Below are 10,370 nucleotides of genomic sequence, written 5' to 3'. Positions count from 1 at the left end.
GACAGAACTGCTAAGTCTGACCCATCATTATTTATTTGGATTTATATCCCGTCTTCCCAGACGAGCTCAGAGCGGGTTACGAGTTTACATACATAATAAAACATAAGAGGGTATAGTAATGTAGAACATGACAGTACATTTTAGATTATGATGTGAGAAGACAATGCACAAGGGAGCATGATAGTACTCTAAAGCATGGCAATGATTAATAGGTTATGACAGGACAAGGCCTCTATGGAGAGTTCTCTAAAGTTTGAGGGAGGAAGGAAGAGATATCACACTCCTAACTGCTGGGTGGCTGAAACACCAGATGAAGAAGCAGAAGAGGATATTCCCAGTGCAAACTTGAACCTGTAACTGTCTAATTCACACTTGTGATTCATGGATGGAATTTCCTGCCAAACTTCCTCTGCTGAATCATTTTTTTTTTCCCATTCAAGAACCACTGAAACCCCCCCACACCCTACTTTGGAGGATTGGAATTTCATTAATTTCTTCTTATTTCAAAGAAGAAAAAAAAAGATGAATGACAGAGGGTCCACTATAAATGCGCCTGTTTAACTTTCAAAATCCTATATGGTATCCTCCCTCTCTTTATCCCTTTTTCTTGGAATTCCTCAAACCCTAATACCACCAGATCCTCCCACAAATTAAAACTATCCTTCCCCTCGCTAAAAGGCATTTCCCACACAGGAAAGCTAGGGACCTCCCTCCACTTCAAAATCACTGAGCTCTGGAACAACCTTACCTCCCCTCTTCGGAACTTGAGCTCTCTCCAAGTTTTCCGCAAACATCTGAAAACCTGGCTTTTCTCAAAAAATGTAAGTCTCCCTCCAACTTAGGAATCAAGGAAACTCTTATATCTTGACATCCCAAGTCCTCTAAATTTTCTTCACACTTCTACCTCTCACCCTCTGTTGTAGTTCCTTCCTATTTCTCCTACTGTAAACCGCGTCGAGCTCTACGAACGTGGAGATGATGCGGTATACAAACCTAAGGATTAGATTAGATTAGATTAGCAAATGAAATTAAACATGCGCAATTTACTTTACTAAAAGCCAAACGGAAACACACTGGCACAAGTGATGTTCATACAGTTGTAAAGGGAAAGGTTGACTAGTTCAGCTTTTCTTTTTGTTATGTCGCAGCTGTATTAAGTTGATTCCTTTTGGAGAGGCTTCTCCGTTTGTATTTGAACCCTATGAGGATTTCATGTTCTGGTATGACTTTGAAGGAAGGTTGCGTTTTTTTTTTTTTTGGGGGGGGAAGGGGATTTGAGGTGGTCAGCCAACTTTCCAAATGATAACAAGGCTTAAGAAATCATGGCCCAAATTCTGCGTACAGTGCCAGAAGTGGTGAGCACAAATCGGTGCGCACAGCCGATTTACGCGCATAATTGTTTAGCAAGACTAATTGGCAATTAACACCGCCTAACTGATGCTAATTGGCACTAATTAGAAGTTCCACGCAAAACTTGGAAGGCACGTTCTGCAAAGTGGTGTGAACCTCAAAAGGGGCATGAACCTCAAAAGGGGCATGGCCAAGGGAGGAGCATGGGTAGATAGTGGGCATTCCTAAAAATTATGCACACCGTTATAGACTACATCCGATCTATGTACAACTTCAGCCACGGGTGGGCAACTCCGGTCCCCCGAGGGCCGGAATCCAGTCGGGTTTTCAGGATTTCCCCAACGAAATTGAAAGTAGTGCATGCAAATAGATCTCGTGCATATTCACTGGAGAAATCCTGAAAACCCGACTGGTTCCGGCCTTCGAGGACCGGAGTTGCCCACCCCTGGCTTAAGCAAAGTTATTTAGGCCTGGTTTTCCTTGGCCTAAATGGGTGCACCTGAATGTTATGCCATGTATGGCCACTAAGCCTGATTCTGTTTTTGGCATGTGCCTTTTATAAAATCACTAGTGTTTAAGCCCGTTACATTAACGGGTGCTAGAGTAGATGTCTGTCTGTTTTTTTTTTTCTTTGTCTCTCTTTCTTCTTGGATGCTGTCTGTCTGTCATTCTTTCTGTCTCCCTGGCCCCCTGCCTGCCTGTATTTCTCTGTTGCGCCATGCCTACCTGTCTCTCTGTGGCCCCCTTCCTATGTCCATAGTGGTCCCAGTGCCTCCTTCTCATATCCTTAGTGCCCCCAGTGCCTTCGTCCTGTGTCCATAGTGCCCCCAGTGCCTCCTTCCCATGTCCTTATTGCGCCCAGTGCCTCTGTCCTGTGTCCTTAGTACCCCATTGTGTCCATCCTGTGTCCTCAGTGCACCCAGTGTCTCCTTCCCATGTCCTTAGTGCCCCCAGTGCCTCTGTCCTGTGTCATTAATGTCCTTAGTGCCCTCAGTGCCTCCTTCCTATGTCCCCCTCATTGCCTTCCAAACTTTGTCTCACCCCCACCCTCCAAAGCCAGCTTGCCTGTCTACCTGCCTCCCTCCCATCCCCCTTTGCAGTATAACCCTTGAGAAGCATGTTTCCATCTTCCCCCCGCCACTACCGCCGCCGTGCAGCCGACCCCACTGACCTTCCCACTGCGAGTCGACCGACGGGCCTCCCGGCTCCGGCAGCGTCTGCAGCGCTCTGGGCGTGCTGCTTCGCAGCCTTCTGCTGCCCTGATTTCCTCTGTCGTGTCTCTGATGATATCATCATGGACGCGGCAGAGGAAATCGGGGCGGTGGAGGGCCGTGAGGCAGTGTGTTTGGAGTGCTGCAGATGCTGCTGGAGGCGGGAGGTTTCTGGTTGTCTCGCGGTGGGAGGGTCAACGGGGATTCGGGTGCGGCAGGGGGGTGGGCGATGACGACGAACTGCATTATGGGAAAACAGAACCCTAGGCGCGCATGCGCACTCCTACCTGCCACAGACATACTGATCATGGAACACACAGGTAGGAGTGCGCATGCGCGCTTAGCATTTTATTATAGTAGATGCTAAACGACATTATGATCTGCACCAATATTTTAGGCGCTGTGTATGGAATCAAACTCCCTTGTGTGCACGTGTGTGTTCCTGTTTTCCTGTCTTCCTTGTTACCCCATGAAATTTTAGGAACTATGCTTGACTGTTTTATGATTCCTCATATATATATACCAACCTTGGACATGTGCACTTCATAGAAAATGGGCTGGATTAGTTCTGTGTGGAACAAATGATTTAACATTACAGGAATAAATGTTATATAAGAGCAAATTGCTGCTATAGTTTTAAGGCTCACAATGAACAAATAACAGAACACATCCACATGAAACATAAGAATTGCCGCTGCTGGGTCAGACCAGTGGTCCATTGTGCCCAGCAGTCTGCTCACGCCTTAGGTCAAAGACCAGTGCCCTATGTGAGTCTAGCCTTACTTGCATATGTTCTGATCCAGTAGGAACGTATCCAACCTTGTCCTGAATCCCTGAAAGATGCTTTCCCCTATAACAGCCTCTGGAAGAGCATTCCAGGTTTCTACCACTCTCTGGGTAAAGAAGAACTTCCTTACGTTTGTATGGAATCTATTCCTTCTAACTTTAGCAAGTGCCCTCTCGTTCTCTCCACCTTAGAGAGGGTGAACAATCTCTCTCTCTCTACTAAGTCAATTCCCTTTGATATCTTGAATGTTTCGATCATGTTCCCTCTCAGTATCCTCTTTTCAAGGGAGAAGAGGCCAAGTTTTAGTGGTGTACCAAGGGGGGGGGCAGGGGGAGGTGGTCGCCCTGGGTGCAGCCTTAGGGGGGGAGCATAGCCGGACAGGTCCGGAAAATTCCTGGGCTGCGACAGCACTCAGCGGCATTGGCGCCCCCCCTCCCCGTGATGGCACTGAGCGGCATCGGCACCCCCCCTCCGTGACGGCACTCAGCGGCATTGGTGCCCACCCGCCCCGCGAGAGCACTCAAGTTCGGCCTCCTTCTCCCGGCATCAGCAGAACTTCAGATCGGCAACAGGTGCTCAGTCAAAAGCTTCCCCTGACTCAGCTTCCTGTTTCCGCCCAGGCAGTTCAGTCAGGGGAAGCTTTTGACTGAGCATCTGTTGCCGATCTGAAGTTCTGCTGATGCCGGGAGAAGAAGGCCGAACTTGAGTGCTGTCGCGGGGCAGGGGGGGCGCCGATGCCGCTCAGTGCCGTCGCGGGGGGGGGGGGGCCTTGCCGATCTTGTTGCCAAAATCGGAAAGGTGAGGGAGAAAGATGGGCATGTGGTGGATGAAGAGACTGAGAGAAGGGGACAGATGATGGAAGTGGGGGAAAGAGAGAAGGGGCAGATGATGGAAGTGGAGAGAAGGGAGAGAGAGAAGAGGGCAGAGGATGGAAAGAGGGGATAAATAAAAGGAGGGCACATGATGGGGGGAAAAGGATTGAGTTAGGGAAATACTGGAGGGGTGAGGGAAAGAGGTAGACAGTAAAAAAGGAAATTGATGAGAGGGTAGTAAGAACGTAATCTAGATGGATGCAGAAAATAAATTGAAAAGGAAAATGAGGGAAGAAAGGGATTGCAGAAGAGAGGTGTGGGAGAGGGAAGGAGAGGAGAGAGATGCCAGACCAATGGGGGTGAAAGGAGAGATGGAAGGGGGAGGCATACAGTTTCTGGAAGGGGCATAGAAGGAGAGAAGATGCCATATAGGGGCAGAGAGATGGCAGACAGTGGATGGAAGGAAGAGAGTAACAAGAAGATGAGGAAAGCAGAAACCAGAGAAGACAAAGGTAGAAAAAAAAATTTCTATTTATTTATTGCTTTAGGAGACGTGTCATTGTTTCTATGGTGTTGCATTGTATGCAGAGTCCAGCTTCTTGCTGGTTCAATTTAACCTTTGTCTATGTATTTCTATTTTATCCCCCTTTTACAAAACTGTGGAGCGTTTTTTAGCGCCAGCCGTGGTGGTAGCAGCTCTGATGCTCAGAATTCTATGAGCGTCAGAGCTGTTACCACCGTGGCTAAAATCCACACTACAGTTTTGTAAAAGGGGGAGGGGTTAGTTTATAATGACATATTCCATACTAGGCGAAGGTGTTTTCTGTGTTCTGTGTGTTCGAAAGACATGGTTTTCTGTTAGGATTGACGGTGTAGGATTGATCTGTACTAGTCTGGCTTGTTTAGTTTTACAATGGGTGTATTGATGTTGTACTGCTCACTGCATATGTAAGATGCTGCCTTTTCCTAGGTACTCATGTGTGACATGTGGCTTGTTACTAAAAATCATGTTTTTCGTACAGATGGGGGGGAGGGTTGCCAAAAAATGATGGGCCCGGATGTCACATATGCTAGGTACACCACTGCCCAGTTTCTCTAGCTTCTTCTCTAGCCTCATTGTACGGCAACTCCTCCAGTCCCTTAACCATTTTTGTCGCTTTTCTCTGGACCCTTTCGAGTCGTACTATGTCCTTTTTCATGTATGGCGACCAGTGTTGGACGCAGTATTCCAGGTGGGGATGGGAAAATACAACCACCAAGGATAATAGTCCAACAGGTTAATTTAATGCAGACTATAATCAAAACTCTTCTTAAAAGTTCAATAGGATGATTTATTGCAGCTAAGGAATAAGACTCGACATGTCTGTTTTTTGGCTCAACATGGGTCTGCCTCAAGAGTCACAGAGTCACAACAATAGTGTCTACAACAAACAAATCCATGAAGAATGTCTGTATATCAGGAATGCTGACTGGAAATAGCACTGCACCAAAGAACCTCCTAGAATCCCAAGACAATAGATCACTCCCAAGGCCCCAGTCCTTCAAGTCTCAAAAGAACATTCAGCCTCTCATACATAGTTTCTGATTCTCCAGACTTCACACAGTGCTATACACTAGCCAAGGTCTCAGCAGACCAGCAACCAGAAAATATTGCAGGAATGCATTCCAGCAGAACCCCCTACCCCAGCTGAACACTAAATTAAATACAAAACCACGTGCCTTATACACCAATAATATTAGACAATCTGAGTTGAATCAGTGGTTTTACACAGCAAAGGGATTAAAATTCTCCATTTCCTAGTACTTAACACTGCTCTTCGGCAACAGGATTCACAAAATCCAACAACTCCAAATTGAATTTAGAAATCTCGGTAAATCATGAGAACCAGAAGGTTTCAGGTAAGATCTTGGCCCACAACTCACACAAACTCTGCTGTATTCTGTATTACAGCTTTCTCAGACCACACCTCAGCTCAATAGCCCATAAGCAGGTTTAATCTGCAGCTTTTCTCATGAAATCAAACACTTATAGGAAATATTATTTCAAAAATATCAATTTCCATCACATACAGACACACTCCAGAGCAAACCTAAACTTTCACTCAGCAGTCCCACTATTTCCTGACCAATTTCTGGTGCTGCCTTGAGCTCTCTGCTTTCCTTTAGTTTATAATAACAGTTCATGTAGAAAGGATCCAAATGAAGAAAACAGGAAGCAGCCAAGGACTGGCCGGTTAGGTACAAAGCATTGATAAGAAAAGCTAAAGGAGAATTTGAAAAGAAGCTTGCCATGGAGGTCAAAACTCATAATAATACGTTTTTCAGGTACATTAAGCACTGTTCTACCCCCATTTAAATGTGTGCATGTGTGTTGTGTTGATTACATATAAAAGTCTGCTTTGTTTTTTTTTTCCTTACAGACTGAAATTTTATTTTATTTTTGATCTTTTCTGAGTTGATTTTATCTTGCTAAGTTATGCTGAATCCTTGTATTATTTTTCTTATGTTAATTTTGATCTGTTATTGTACTTATACTATAAAAAAAAAAGATACTTTACTCATTCCCGCTCAGGTGTTACTCTTCTGCCTTTTTCTTGGTATAGGCTGTGACCTGAGATAATTTCTTCCCGTTTTATTTATCTTTTCTTTCCTATCTTTTCACACCATTTACTTCTTAGGCACTTTAGCTTAAATTGTGATCAAAATCTGGGACAGATAGGAAAACTCTATCCCCCTTCTTTTACAAAGGTGCGCTAAGCTTTTTAGCGCGCTAAACGCTAACACGTGCATGATATCCTATGGATGCATCAGCGGTTAGCACACGCGTTGTTTTAGCGTGCACTAAATCCACGCTAAAACGCTTAGCGCCTTTGTATAAGAGGGCCTATGTGCCTTAATACTACATACAAATGGTTTTACTAATTGTAATGCTAAAATTTTGTTCTTCTTTGTTACATCCACACTGAACTGAAAGGATTTTGTGGTATACAGTATAAATAATTATGTTATATTACATCTAAAAGTTCTGTTGTATTGTGCACTACTAGTTTTGCATTTTGTCGTTACTACTGTTATTGGACCTTTCTGGACTCATGGGTCTTTCCTATTGGCTCTGACTTAGGCTTCTGGGTGTCATTAGGATTTGGGTGTCATTGTAGACAATACGATGAAACCTTCCGCCCAATGTGCGGCGGCGGCCAAAGAAGCAAACAGGATGCTGGGAATTATTAAAAAAGGGATGGTTAACAAAACTAAGAATGTCATAATGCCCCTGTATCACTCCATGGTGTGACCTCTTATAGGAGTACTAGCTGAAGGCCCGGCGTTGCACAGGTATTTAATTATAGCACGTGTGCAGGTGGGCCGCGAGACCCCCAGAACATATCAGCCCAGGTAGTGAGGGATCTGCATACAAAGTTTCGTTCAAATCGGTCAAGCCGTTTTTGAATTACAGTGAGAATGGCAGCTTTTTACAATTTTTCCATTGACATGAATGGGTGAAATCTGATTTTCTGTTTGTAGCTCCGCCCACGTGTGCAGGTGGGCCGCGAGACCCCCAGAACATATCACCCCATGTAGTGAGGGATCTGCATACCAAGTTTCGTTCAAATCGGTCAAGCCGTTTTTGAATTACAGTGAGAATGGCAGCTTTTTACATTTTTTCCATGGACATGAATGGGTGAAATATGATTTTATGTTTGTAGCTCCGCCCACGTGTGCAGGTGGGGTGCGAGACCCCCAGAACATATCATCCCAGGTAGTGAGGGATCTGCATACCAAGTTTCGTTCAAATCGGTCAAGCCGTTTTTGCGTGATCGCGGCACATACACACACACATACATACCTCCGATTTTATATATATAGATTGCGTTCAATTCTGGTCTCCTTATCTCAAGAAAGATATAGGCACTAGAAAAGGTTCAAAGAAGAGCGACCAAGATGATAAAGGGGATGGAACTCCTTTCATATGAGGAAAGACTAAAATGGTTAGGGTTCTTCAGCTTGGAAAAGAGACGGCTGAGGGGAGATATGATTGAAGTCTACAAAATCCTGAGTGGAGTAGAACGGGTTCAAGTGGATCAATTTTTCACTCCGTCAAAAATGACAAAGACTAGGAGACACTCGATGAAGTTACAGGGAAATACCTTTAAAACCAATTGGGAAAAAAATTTTTTCACTCAGAGAATAGTTAAGCTCTGGTACGCGTTGCCAGAGGATGTAGGAAGAGCGGATAGCGTAGCTGGTTTTAAGAAAGGTTTGGACAAGTTCCTGGAGGAAAGGTCCATAGTCTGTTATCGAGAAAGACATGGGGGGAAGCCACTGCTTGCCCTGGATCGGTAGCATGGAATATTGCTACTCCTTGGGTTTTGGCCAGGTACTAGTGACCTGGATCTTGCATGGCATCCTTCCTCCTTTAATTCCCCTGTCTTGGAATTCTGTAAGATCTGACATTATCAGATCTACTCAAAAATTTAAATTGTCCTTTCCTATGCTGAAAGGCGTTACCTACATTAGCAAATTAGGGAAGTCTCTACTTTTCAAAATTACTGAGCTGTGGAATGATTTTCCTATTCATCTGCGCGATCTCGGTTCTTTCCAACCATTTCGAAAACATCTGAAAGCTTGGCTATTTTCAAAGTTGTAAATTCCGCTCCTCTCCATACTATTCCAAATCCATATTGTATTCATTCTCCTTTCTAATTTTCTTGTAAACCGTGCCGAGCTCTACTGTTATAGAGAAGATGTGGTTTATAAGACTAAGGTTTAGTTTAGTTTAGTTTAGCTACTGGGCTTGATAGACCATTGGTTTGATCCAGTAAGGCTATTCTTATGTTCTTCATGCCTGCCCCCTCCTTTTGTATACTTCAACCGTTCTTTTCACCCTCCGGCAAAGTACCTGCTTGTACTTCAAACCTCCAACACAGTTCTGTCATCTACTACAGCAGCAACCCGGTGTTCCTCCCTCTTCATTCAGTGAGCGCCTGTTAATTTTTACCTGTTGCAATAAAATTTGAGACTAAGTGCCTTCATTAGAGATTGATACCAGGTTTGGATGAATCATTAGTGCTACGTGGGTGAAGTGTGATCATTGATTGGTAGGCCCTCAGGGAGGACAAGTTCATAGATGAATTCTTTGTTTTGGCTTTTACCGAGGAGGATGCAAGGGATGCTCCAGTGCCAGAAATGTTATTTAAATGTTATGATACAGAGGAACTGTAATGAATCTTGGTGAACCTGGAAGATGTAATAAGCCAAACTGGCAAGCTAAGGAACAGCAAATCACCTGAACATCCCAGAGTACTACAAGAACTCAAAAAATGAAACTTCAGATCTAATCTGTACCCAGGGACTTCCTTAAGAAAGAGCTCAAGATGCCTGAGCCAATCAGGGCCTTAGGCCCTGACCCATGCATCACATGATGCACTGGGGAGAGGCCTAATGCCCGTATTGCGCAGACAGCAGCCAGAGGAGCAGGAGGGTCTGACTGGGCACCCCTCCTGCTCCCGACTTAAAGTATGGGGGGCCAACAGGGGGTAACGGCATGGGAGCCTGATGGTAGACGGGAGTGGGCATCCCTCCTCTCATATCTAAGTTTGGTGTAGGGGGGCCGATGGTAAGAGGGAGTGGGCATCGCTCCTGCCATATTTAAAAGTTTGGAGCGGGGGGGGCGATGGCAGGAGGAAGTGGGTATCCCTCCTGCCATATTTAAAAGGTTGGCGCGGGGGGAGCTTCTGGTGACAGGAGGGAGTGGGCATCCCTCCTGCCATGTGTGGGTCACTGCATGTCGGGGGGGGGTCGCGTGTTTGTCAAGGGTCCTTGGGGGGAGGGCTGGTGGTGGGAGATTTTTTTATTTTTAGTTTTTTGGGACAGATATTTCGAATGTGTAATACACGCAAAATATCTGTGCCATGAAAAAAAACCAACAACCCGCCAGAAGCCCTGGCAGCAGTGACAGGAAGCTGAGCGATTGAGTCGGTGGGTTTGCAATCAAATGATTTGTACCTCCATGCAAATGATTTGCATGCAAACTTAATAGTGAATCAATCACTGTTGGAAAATCGGTTAGAGAATCGGCCAACAGCGATTGAGTTGCTACTGTCAGTGAATCTAGTCCACAGAACCCAGCATCATGTAGTTAAAGTGTGGGCTCCTCTTTTTCACATGTACCACTTTGCACTTGCTCACATTAAACTTCATCTGTAATTTTGA

The sequence above is a fragment of the Geotrypetes seraphini genome, chromosome 7 (assembly GCF_902459505.1).
Source record: "Geotrypetes seraphini chromosome 7, aGeoSer1.1, whole genome shotgun sequence".
NCBI classification, from domain to species: domain Eukaryota; kingdom Metazoa; phylum Chordata; class Amphibia; order Gymnophiona; family Dermophiidae; genus Geotrypetes; species Geotrypetes seraphini.
Note: the sequence above shows the minus strand (reverse complement) of the source record.